We start from the raw sequence: 11514 nt of genomic DNA on the forward strand, positions 1-11514 counted from the left end.
ACAATGTGAGGCACTTCTTTCTTTATTAAACTGTTCAGATCTCCAATGAGAGCAGAGGCAGCATTCAGTCAGGGTGATAAATCCGCTGTTTCGCTCACTTCCTGTCCGTCACACGGCCTTCTCCGTGGGCCTCACAGTGGTGTTCGTGGGACTGTGGACACATCAAGGTAGAAATAATAAAGTCATTCAGCCTCTTCCGCTGAATCCTGAAACTGTGACGCTGGTTTGGTTTGATGAGTCATCTCTGCCGGGAGCCAAGGACCAATCAGGAGTCCTGATTCTGTCAGAAACTGACAAACCTGCCCCCCCGAGGTTTCTTCCTGTCAGATGGGGGTTCTTCCTTTCCACTGTTGACTGTTTGTTGGGGTTTCTCTGTATGACTGGAGGCTCTTTACCTTACAGCGTCTCACGGTGACTGTTGTGATTTGACGAATGTTGTAATGATTTTAATGGTGAACAGACCTCATCACACTTGATTCAGCCAGACCTGAAACTGCGACAGAAAGCCACCATCAAACCGTTCGTTCCATACAGCCAGACCAGAGGAGTCGCCCCGTGGGGGTCCGGCATGCTTCAGCTGGAGCTGTGCTCGGCACCGTGCAGCTCCATGCGTTGGGTCCTCGTCTCCACAGGTGGGGATGTACCACAGGTGGCAGAGAGCAGTGGTCTGTGGACACCACCTGGGAACCCTGCTGCTGCACCTGTGCAGGTGAGATGAGTGCTCTCTGCTTGGACAGACTGAGTGTGGGTTGTGCTGTGACTGTGTGAGGTGGTGACTGCTGCAGAGCAACAGGAAGTTAAAGAGATTCACCAGGATGGCTGAGGGAGGGGTGGAGGGAGGAGAGGAGGTGTCAGATAATGAGGAGTGACCGTGTTTGAGTGTGAGCGCAGAGAGCCCGCCGAGGGCGACACACAGCAACGCCGTCACCTCCATCCTCCACCACCATGCCAGAGCTCACGGTCCCGGATTTATCCGTGTGATGTGAGGAGCCTCGGTATAAGCAAACTAAGTGACGGTAAGACTTCCCTCAGTTGTCTGTGATAATGCTCACTTTCCAAAATAACATCGTGTTCATCCTGTGAGTCAGCGTCGCGGTCCAGCGTCGTGTTACTGACACAGAGCAGACTGCCAGGATACAAAACAAAGACACTGTTATTGCAAAGATTACGCAAGACGAGGAAACTGACGTTAAGAGAGGCGAGAAGGTCACATTTAGCTTTTCTCTCCTGGAAACTTGGCCTGAGTGTGTCTGTCAAACTGAGAGAAGCCAGCTCTGCAGACTGGAATCAGCCCACTGCACTTTAAACCTGATAAAAATATGAACTCTCCATATTTAAAAGCCTAGAGATAAACTCGAGTCCTGATCTCTCAGGTTTGAAGCGTGTCTTTGGTGACACGGCTGCTTTGTTGGCACGATAAACTGTGCGTTCACGCAGCGAGCGAGCACGCTGAGATTTGAAGGAGAAAATCTGCAGCTCAGAGGTTAGAGGACGGTCGTCATTTAACCTTTGAGCTGCAGATCTCTGGGCTCCAAAGCACTCAGCCCCTCCCTTCTGTTTCACCACTTCAGCTCATTTTGTTTTCATCAGCTGAGCCAAACATAAAAACATAAAAACCATGTGACCAAGATCAGAATCACCCACCTGTCAGAGGATAATAATCCTCCCACACAAAATAATCAGGCCCCATCTTATCTCAATGACCTTGTAGTACCATATCACCCTATTAGAGCACTTCGCTCTCACACTGCAGGCCTACTTGTTGTTCCTAGAGTATTTAAAAGTAGAATGGGAGGCAGAGCCTTCAGTTTTCAGGCCCCTCTTCTGTGGAACCAGCTTCCAGTTTGGATTCAGGAGACAGACACTATCTTTACTTTCAAGATTAGGCTTCAAACTTTCCTTTTTGCTTTAAATGGTGACAGCAGCTCGTCTTTAGTTTCATTACTAATAGAAACATTAATAATTCAGTCCTTAATGTGACACTTTTGCATCCCCGTCTCCTGTTTTTTTAACCCACACACCGTTTGTTCCTCTCCCACACCGCTGCGTTTGGTATTAATCAGGAAGTCATGAATCATCAGCAGGCAGATCGGCTGCAGAAAGCGAGGCAGTCGTTATCCTGCTGTGCAGTTTCCCAGTTCTGTGTATGAAGCTGTTCGGCTTTAAACACGCAGCGGTGACACGGACGGTTCACCTGTGCGTCACCCCGACCCGGTCAGCAAACTGGTGCTGTGAAGTATGAGGGCTGTGTTTACGAGGCACGCGACCTCTGAGGGATTTACGGCTCACCGCTGTAATCTGCATCCCGAGGCCTTATTACTCGGGCCTCTCTGACGGGGCAGATCTCCTCGCCGCCGTGTCGTCGGTCAGAATTAACGGAGCCGTTTCCTGATTCAGCAGGAAGTCCTGTTAACAACAGCTGGTTTTCATGTGGATAACCTGCAGTCAGCTGGTGGAGACCGAGGAGGGAAAACGTGAGAATCGCTGCCGCCTCGAGGAGGATGAAGAACGTGTCCACGTTCAGAAGCCAAGGAGCAGAAAGCTCATTAAAATCATCCAGATTACGCTGAACGCTCCGAGGGAGCCGGCGGAGCCTGAATGACTGGAGCCAGCACTCACCTCTGCTCCTGCTGGTCTTCATGTTACACAGACCAGAGTTCCCAGTAATGAGATCCGTCTGTGTGCACTGCTCCCTGCAAGCCTCCAAACACTCAGCTTCAGTATGTAAAGCTTCACTGACAGAATACTCGAGTAAAATACTCGAGTATTGACCTTCTCTTGCTTCTATCAGGTAGGACCAAGAGCTCAGGCTTCAGAGCATGCTCAGTGTCCTCCTGTCACCACCTCAGCTTCTCTCGCGCACACACACACACACACACACAGACACACACACACACACACACACACGCACACACACACACACACAGACGCACACGCACACACAGACGCACACACACACACGCACGCACACACACACACGCACACACACAGACACACACACACACACAGACACACACAGACACACACACAGACGCACACACACACAGACGCACACACACACAGACACACACACACAGACGCACACACACACACAGACACACACACACACACACACAGACACACACACACACACACACACACACACACACACACAGACACACACAGACACACACGCACACAGACACACACACAGACGCACACACACACACACACACACAGACGCACACACACAGACACACACACAGACACACACGCACACACACAGACACACACACACACAGACACACACAGACACACACACACACACACAGACGCACACACACACAGACACACACAGACACACACACACGCACACACACACACACACACACACACACACACACACACTTGTAGGTCAGCACAGAGCTGAAATGACACGCTGCATCTGTCGGATAAAAACGGCTGCTGACCTTTCCCTCCGCCCCGCACCCACATCAGAGGCTCTGCTTCCTTTTTTCCCTCCATTTTCCTATTTCCTAAGCTTTTCCATGGATCCTCACTTCCTTTCCTTACCACTGTTCTTTGCTTCCTTGTTTCCTTCTGTCACTATTCACCTTTCCTCTTCCCTGCCTCAGTTTTCATTTACAGCTTCAGTGTGTAAACACACACACACACACACACACTTTCCCCTACTTGTGCAGAGGGCAGCCCGTCCTCCCTTCAGTGGAAGTACAGATACTTGTGTCATAAATACTGAAAGTGAAAAATGACTCAGTCAAAAGTAAAAGCTGCTCCTTGAAGGACGGCTGTGCTCTACATGATAATAAAACACTATTAGTGCACGACAAACGAATGTTGTGTTGAATGTAAGTGATAACTCTAAAGAGTGCTCTCAGCTGGAATCTGTTATTTAGGAAAACTGAAAAAAATGCCCTGAGCTCCAGAAAGAGGCGCGTCCAGGATAAAGGAGACACCTGGAAGAATCCAGGGTTAGCAACGTTACATAACCTTTGACCTTGTTTCAGTCTGGATGACCATGTTTGCTCCTGTTTGTATCATCGGACAGATATTGCCAAACTAAGCTGCACTCTGTCACGTCCTGAACGGGAAATGATTACTCCCACGTTTGGTTGTTTCTGCTGCGCAAACCTTCCCTGAGCTGCTGCACGTTGTTCAAAGTGCTGTTTCTGACAAAATCCCCACGTGTGACTCTAATCTTCACGCAGCTGCACGGCTTCTGCTTTGTTTCACAGTGCAGTAAAGAGGCTTTACTGGACAGCACCAGGTTGTATCAGAGGCTTCAGCTCCCACATGTCCCGGCAGGTCCCTGAGGTCTTGTGACCCGGGCCTGCTGACGGGCCAACTACGCTGGAAACAAAAGGAGGCAGAGCCTTCTGTTCTGGAGGGTGACCCTCCACACCGAAACAACGAGAACAGCCACAGTGGGTTCAACAGGAGGGGGGATGCTAAGATCAGCGTGGGGAAAGAATCACAGCAGACTTTTCACAGCGATCACAGCTGATTTCCTACACTCACAGTTTACACCGTCTTTAGACTGGACTGCATGCAGCTGGTATAAAGATTAGGGATGGGTATCGTTTAGCTTTTATCCGATACCAGTACCAAACCAGTACTTTTGAAACGGTGCCGGTCCTTAAACGGTGCTCGAACCAGTGCTTAAAGAATGGAGAACACAAACTTTGTCCAAAAACCTCTCATGTTCAGCTGTTTTTTTTGTAAAAAGATATCAATGTTAGCCTTTTCTGCAGCTATGGGGCATATATGGTATCACTCTTGGCTGGAAGCTTAATCAATGGAAAAAACACAAACTTTGTCCTAAACCTCTCATGTTCAGCTGTTTTCCACTTTTTCTTTGGTCATTTTAGCCTTTTTGGCCAGGGTGAAGGGAGTATCTGCCATCAAACAAGAGGACAGCCGCATGTAGCTATGATGATGTTTGCTAGTTCACCTTACATGCATTAATGTAATAACGTGGTTAGCCTACTCAACGTAAATTACACACGAACAACATGAAGCTACTCACGCAGAGAAGAACGGCTGCTGCTGCATCATCATCCTCATCATTTCTGCTACACTGGCAGGGCTAGGGGCCAGGACTCTCCTCTTCGTGTTTTTGGGGGATGTTGCATAACAGGCAACCCACCCGCAGTAGATGTGCTCGGTGTGAGGTCTCGCAGCAAGCTATCAAATACGGTTCATTTCTTGGCTTTTAACAAAACGCTATGTGTCGCCAGGTGTTTCATCGGATTTGAGGTGTTACCTCCTTTGACAGTATCACAGTATCAGCTTAAAGCACTTGTTGCTGCTGAGTTTGCATCTTTTGCTGTGAAGTACAGCCAGACTTTGACCGCTTCGCCTTGGACATTTTTAATCTGTAGCTCTGCTCTAAAAGAACGGACGTACCTGGACCCGCCTACTATCCTCAGAAACGTAAAATGATTGGCTAGAATCCAAAGTGTATGACATCTCAGGGGGGAAAAAAAAGCACCGAAATGTGCGCTGCTTTTCGGTCTGGTTACTACCGTTTATGTCAGAACGATACCGGGACCCATCCCTAATAAAGATGCAGTTCAGTGACTGAATCTCAGCATCATCATATGATCAATTCATCCCTGCTACACTCGCTGTGACCTGACTGTAAGCACGAGCTCCACGGTGTATCAGTCACACACAGAGCTTCCTGTGGATTCACCACACTAATGAAAGCTGACCTGTTTGTCCAGGAGGACACTGCCCAGTGTCATCATGCAACACTTGAATAACACAAGTTTGTGCACCTTAGTTTGTTTTGCAGGACATTTATCAAAAGGCGTCATACACAGATGCAACATGTGATTCTACGTCACATGTAAGCTTTGCGTTTGCTTCCCTTTCTGATCTGTCTGCATCTCTGAGCTCTCCGTCTTTTCCCTCTCAGTCAGATACAGCAGCTGGACCTTCAGCTGCACACACACAGTTTGTGTGTTTGCTGATGTTGGTCGAGCTGATAGAATCGCTGAGCGCTCTGCAGAGTAAACACAGCTGAATGTAAAGTAACAGCTCTGATTTTAAAATCTACAAACTTCAGAGATTTGTGTACAAATGTTAGCGTGGGCCGCAGCCACGCAGCGTCACAGCTTCAGGTTAAGATCATCTGTGCAGATAAAGTGTCTGGAAGTTTGTATGTGAGCTCACTGTAAAGGACCCAGAGGGCCAAACCGGAGCCGGCGGGTTTAAAAATAAGCGTCTAGTCCAGAGTCCTCCAACAGCAAATATTTTCTGTAACCAAAAAAAGGAACTTATCTAAAACCAACAGGTCGACTTGCCACTGAACACCACGAGGACGCAAACACACCGGCCTCCGGTCTACGACTCTGACCTCAGCTTATCAGGAAAACACACCTGCCAAAGTAATCACATTACACTGAATGACCTCCAAAGGTTTCCAGGCAGATGTATTTCAACAAGGTCGAAGCACCGAGTACACACGAATACAGGAACACAAACACGGCAAAGACGTCCCCCTCCAAGCTCCTACGCCCATGCTCAGGTGAAAGGTCACACTGACTCAGGCATCAGCGTTTCCTGAGGGGGGGGGGCTCTTCTCTGCTGTCCACCTATAGCAGAAATAGCTGCTCGTGCTAAAAGCCTTTTAAGCTGACTCAAAGTGTGAGGCTGAGCTCGGATGCTCCGCCCTCCTCCTCAAGCCGCTGACATTACGCTGATGCCACCTTTGACCCCAGAGGTCTTTGCAAACCAAACATTTACAAAGGTCGAACATTAACGCTGAACGTATCTGATCATCAGAAAAACTGAAGTTATGAATTTTTCCAGCTGACTCAGTAACTGAGGCCCGCAGTGAGCTTCCTGTTTCTCTCCCACGTATGGATGATGTCACTTTCAGGCTCTCAGTTGCTGCTGAACGGAAACACCAGTGACAGATGTTTGGTTGAATACTGGTTTGATGCGCCTCTGACTGGTTTTTCTCACAGTCCTGCCTCCAGTTTATGTGGCGTCGGCCTCTGCGGGGCAGCTGGCTGCATGTGAGCAGATTCATCCTGTAAGCCTGTGCTGGATATTAAATCCACACACACACACACACACACACACACACACACACACACACACACACACACACACACACACACACACACCAATAATAAAAAACCCAAAAAAGTTGAATTACTTTCCATAACATTTGAACTGTGAGCACATTGTCTCATGTCAGCACAGAAGCTTCAAAGCGGTGATAAAGGCTCATAAGCTTCATTTCGGTATGAGGTTTTATCACCGACATAAGCAGACGTCATGGAAACAGCTTCTTTCTCGTGAGGAGTAATGAGTCAGACCCAAACTCCTGCATCTTCCCCTTAAGACGCTACATTAAACCAACACGTGGACGTCAGCACTGCTCCTACTTCCTGCAGGCACGGTGTGCAGCCGCTCAGCTCCTCAGAGTTTATCGATCACTGTTTAAATGCTGGGAGCCGGCTGGCAGCCTCCGTCACTGCTTTTAAAGTCGAGGTGCCGATGGAAACGGGCCGGAGGAATCTCAGAGACGATGCTCAGGGAGTCTGGGTGCTCCAATAAATCAGTTTTCTATTCTGGTTCGTTGCTTTTATTCATTTCTTCTACTTCCTCCTGACTTCATCCTGTTTCTGTTCCTGCCTCTGTTACATTATTTACACCTTTCAAACTGGATCTGACCTTTGACCTCCATCTGTCTGTCTGCAGGTTGTGGATCCTGCAGGTCAGCAAACCCACCCTGAACCACCATGACCAGTGTCAACTCTCCAGCCTGCGTGCTCGCCCGAAACCACTTCTACCGAAGTATGAACACACACACACACACACACACACACACACACACACACACACACACACACACACACATAACACACCATAAGCTGTATTTTTAACTTGTGAGTCATTGTGATGGTAAATCTCTGATGTGGCACAAAGGTGTGTTGGCGTGCATGCGTCCTGGTCGTGCTCAGAATAAAGATAACTGCAAACAAACATCTTCTGGAAAGTGAGCACCATGTTCTGAATCTTTGACCTTTGACCCCACTAGACAAACTCCTGCATGTAAAACAAACATTTGTCTTCATTCAGTTTTCTGCACCAGTTCATCCTGTTATACAACGACAAACCAGCAGCAACAACGGCTCTTCTGATTGGCTGCCTCTCTCGAGCTGCAGGTGTGATGAAGTGTTCAGAGCCACCTGAGCTCATCATCAGAAACTTTGTGTTTAACGTCAGGAAATGAGCAAAGCAGAAGAAGAGCAGGTGTGCATCAACATTCACTCAGTCATGTGTCACGGGTTAAAAAACAGTCGAGGGTAACGAGGGTAACGTTCGCCTGAGGCAGCAGGACGGACGCTTTGCTCCTCTGCAGCAGTGTGTTTGGATCAGTGAGCAGAGAGAAAACATCCACACTGAGCATGCTCAGCCGCTTCGACGCCACATGAGTCAGAGCGCGGGTCCACGTTGTTCGCCTGGGTCACGGGGTGACGATGACAGCCGTGGGTAAAAATGACGGACTCGACCACCGACACCAAACTAATCTCAGAACAGCTGGTCGGTTCTGTCGCACGAAACGTGGTTTTCACCCGTCTGTCTGCTCTCCTCAGGTCTACCACCGAGTCCAGAACCCACCAAGCCCGCACGCGGCTGTCAGGACAAGCAGAGACTGCCCACGCTTTGGGTTACCGTGGAAACAGCTCCAGGTAAACCTTCAGTGAACACGCCTGAAACTGATCCTCAAACGCCACGCCAGAAAACAGCTACAGGTTGTAGAAATCCAGTTTTCAATGTATTCACGTGTGAAGCACAGAGGGCGGAGCAGAGCAGGCGTCTGCACTAAAACCTGTTTAAATGCTTTAATGGCCCTCCCCCTCGCTTCTCTCCTCTCAGGACTGCCGGGTCTCGTGGGAACCAAAGGATTATGGGTCAGCATCATCCTCAGCGCTTCTTCCTCCTCCTCCACCTCCAAACCAAGCAACCACAGAGCCAAGTAGATGAAACACCTCACCCTGCAGGTCGTTCCTGTGAACGTCCACTCTTAATAACAGGGCGGCGATCCCCTGGGGACAAGCTCCTCCCCCGACTTCACCGTAGAAGGAAAAGAACCACATGTCGTGTCCAAATTCATGGGCTGCATCCTCTTGAGGACCCGGCCTTCGCGGTCTACATGGGCCGGGTCCTCAGAAGATCGGGTAGGCCGGAAGTACGAGGTTGGGGAAATTGGACGGTCCAGCCTTCTGATTAGCGTCACCACTGCCTCGGTGGAGTTTAATAAACTCGGCCGTCTGCTCCTTGCTATCTAAAATATAACAGGACACTGGAGGAAACTCTCGACCGTCTCACACGTCTGTTTAATCAGTTTTCTGTTTGACGTTTATTCAGCTGTGTGAAAACCACCCGATGGATTAATAAAGTTTTATTTTATCTAAACTAATAACTTTGATCTCAGCCAAACCGATTTACTCACGAACAAACAAAACACTGAAAAAAGCCCAACAACAACATTTTAGGTTGTCTAAGTGAATTATATATCCCGTTTAACCTGAGTAGTGAAACTCCGCGGTGATCTGAAAATGATGTGCCGGAGTTGTGCCGTTCTCGGCCGCATTGGTGACCCTCGAGCTCCCGGCTAGCTATCGAGCTGGTGGGTAGCAGACGCCTCTGAAAACGTCGAAGCACTTTTGCAAATATGCGATATCTTGATAAACTGAGCAGATATTTGAAGTTTACACAGCTGAAAATATGTTCAAAGTTTATTTTGTGACCCAGAAAGATTAATAAGAGTAATTTTAAAACTTAGTGGCGGCTGCCATCGTTGGAAACTGGAGTTTGGCTGGGCCGCGCTATGAATTCTGGGATATCGTGGGCCACGAAAGACACACCCGACCCCAAATTCGTGGAAAAGGAGGACGCATTTGTCGGCTGCATTCAGAGGAGTCTACGAATTTGGACAGCCTTCATCGTGTCGCTGTGACGTAATCGGTCCACAAATGCGGCCTCAGGAGGACGCAGCCCATGAATTTGGACACGTCCACTGAGTGACCCTCCAGAACCAGGAGCAGGGCATGGCTAAAAGATGGGCGTGGTCTGAAAAATGGTTCCTCAAACCAAAGAGTGAACTCGTTCCTGATTGGTTTATGGTTTTGTCGCTGTTTACAGGTCTCAGTGAATAAAATGTGAAATTGGTGAAGTGATGGTGATGTTAGAGCAGGGCGCCCGGATGAAGAGCCCCACACGGCCACAGAAGCTCGTCTCACTTCCTGTTTTAGTTCCTGTGATATTTGAGGCCACATGTGCAAACTGTGACGAGGGCTTTAATCTACACGTTCTGACTGCATGTGTGACGATTATCACACTAATTCCACACGCGTGAATCTGCAGGTAATTTATAAATCCAGTGACAGGTGTCTACAGGTATGCACAGACAGGTAGACATTTCCCCGTCGCATCGGGTTGACGCTGATATTTCATCAGGTATTCGGCCTCCGGTGTGAGCTTTACGTCTCAATCTGCTCCAACAATGAAATCAAATAAAGTGCAACAGCTGAGCGAGCTTTCACCAGGTGTGCCGCACCTCTGTGTTGTGGAAATGACAGTCTTCACTAGTGGGGATAGTTACAAAGCTTTCTTCATTATGAATTAGCATACATGTTTTTATTGAACATTTGAAGAACCAGCAAAAAAAACCCAGAAACTCTTGTAGAGGACATAAAGTCCGAGATAGAAACGACACGGAGCAGGTGCATCTAGTGCAGGTAAAACCCCACAGAGCTCAGCAGCCAGCGCAGCAAATTCTGGATCCTTGTCTTTTAGTGACTCACACTGAGGCTACGTCCACACGTACCCGGGTATTTTTGAAAACGCAGATTTTTCTATGCGTTTGCACCTCCCGTCCACACGTAAACGGCGTTTTCGGTCACTGAAAACGGAGATTTCTAAAAACTCCGGCCAGGGTGGATATTTAGAAACTCAGTTTTTGTATTTACGTGTGGACGAGAAAACACAGCGTCAAAGATGTACGCCTTTTTTGAGGTCACACTGTGCGCCATGTTATTGTTTCGGTGAAATGAATTTCTACAATACTGTTAATTCTACTCTCTGCAGTGTTTAAATGCTTACATATACACACAGTTACTGTCCCTCCACACATACGACTCGGTTCTGCTTCTATGCCCCAGCTTTGTTTACTTTTTCCCACCGAGGCTTCTAGACTTCTGATTGGCCAACATTTCTGCACGGTTAGGAATCTAGCGCCACGTGCTGCTTTGGCATGTTCCTAGCAGCGTTTTCCTTCTTTTCTGCCTTTATGTGTGGACGGGATTATTTTTTAAAACGAAAACGGAAAATCTCAGCTTTCAAAAACACCCGTGTACGTGTGGACGTAGCCTGTGACCAGAGGTGGGACCAAGTCATTGTTTTGCAAGTCTCAAGTAAGTCTCAAGTAAGTCTCAAGTCTTTATCCTCAAGTCTCAAGTCAAGTCTCAAGTAATGTCAGGCAAGTCAGAGTCG

At 48.3% G+C, this 11514-nt stretch overlaps 1 long non-coding RNA gene across 1 annotated transcript; it reads left to right on the forward strand.

Annotated features, from left to right (window-relative positions):
• Window positions 1-868: 868 nt before the first annotated feature.
• On the forward strand, window positions 869-10191 carry LOC143414250 (uncharacterized). The gene is made up of 4 exons (XR_013094751.1): window positions 869-1016; window positions 7714-7809; window positions 8613-8708; window positions 8896-10191. It is a non-coding gene; the product is annotated as an uncharacterized LOC143414250 (long non-coding RNA).
• The last annotated feature ends 1323 nt before the right edge of the window (window positions 10192-11514 follow it).

This window comes from Maylandia zebra, linkage group LG20, assembly GCF_041146795.1.
Source record: "Maylandia zebra isolate NMK-2024a linkage group LG20, Mzebra_GT3a, whole genome shotgun sequence".
NCBI classification, from domain to species: Eukaryota; Metazoa; Chordata; class Actinopteri; order Cichliformes; family Cichlidae; genus Maylandia; species Maylandia zebra.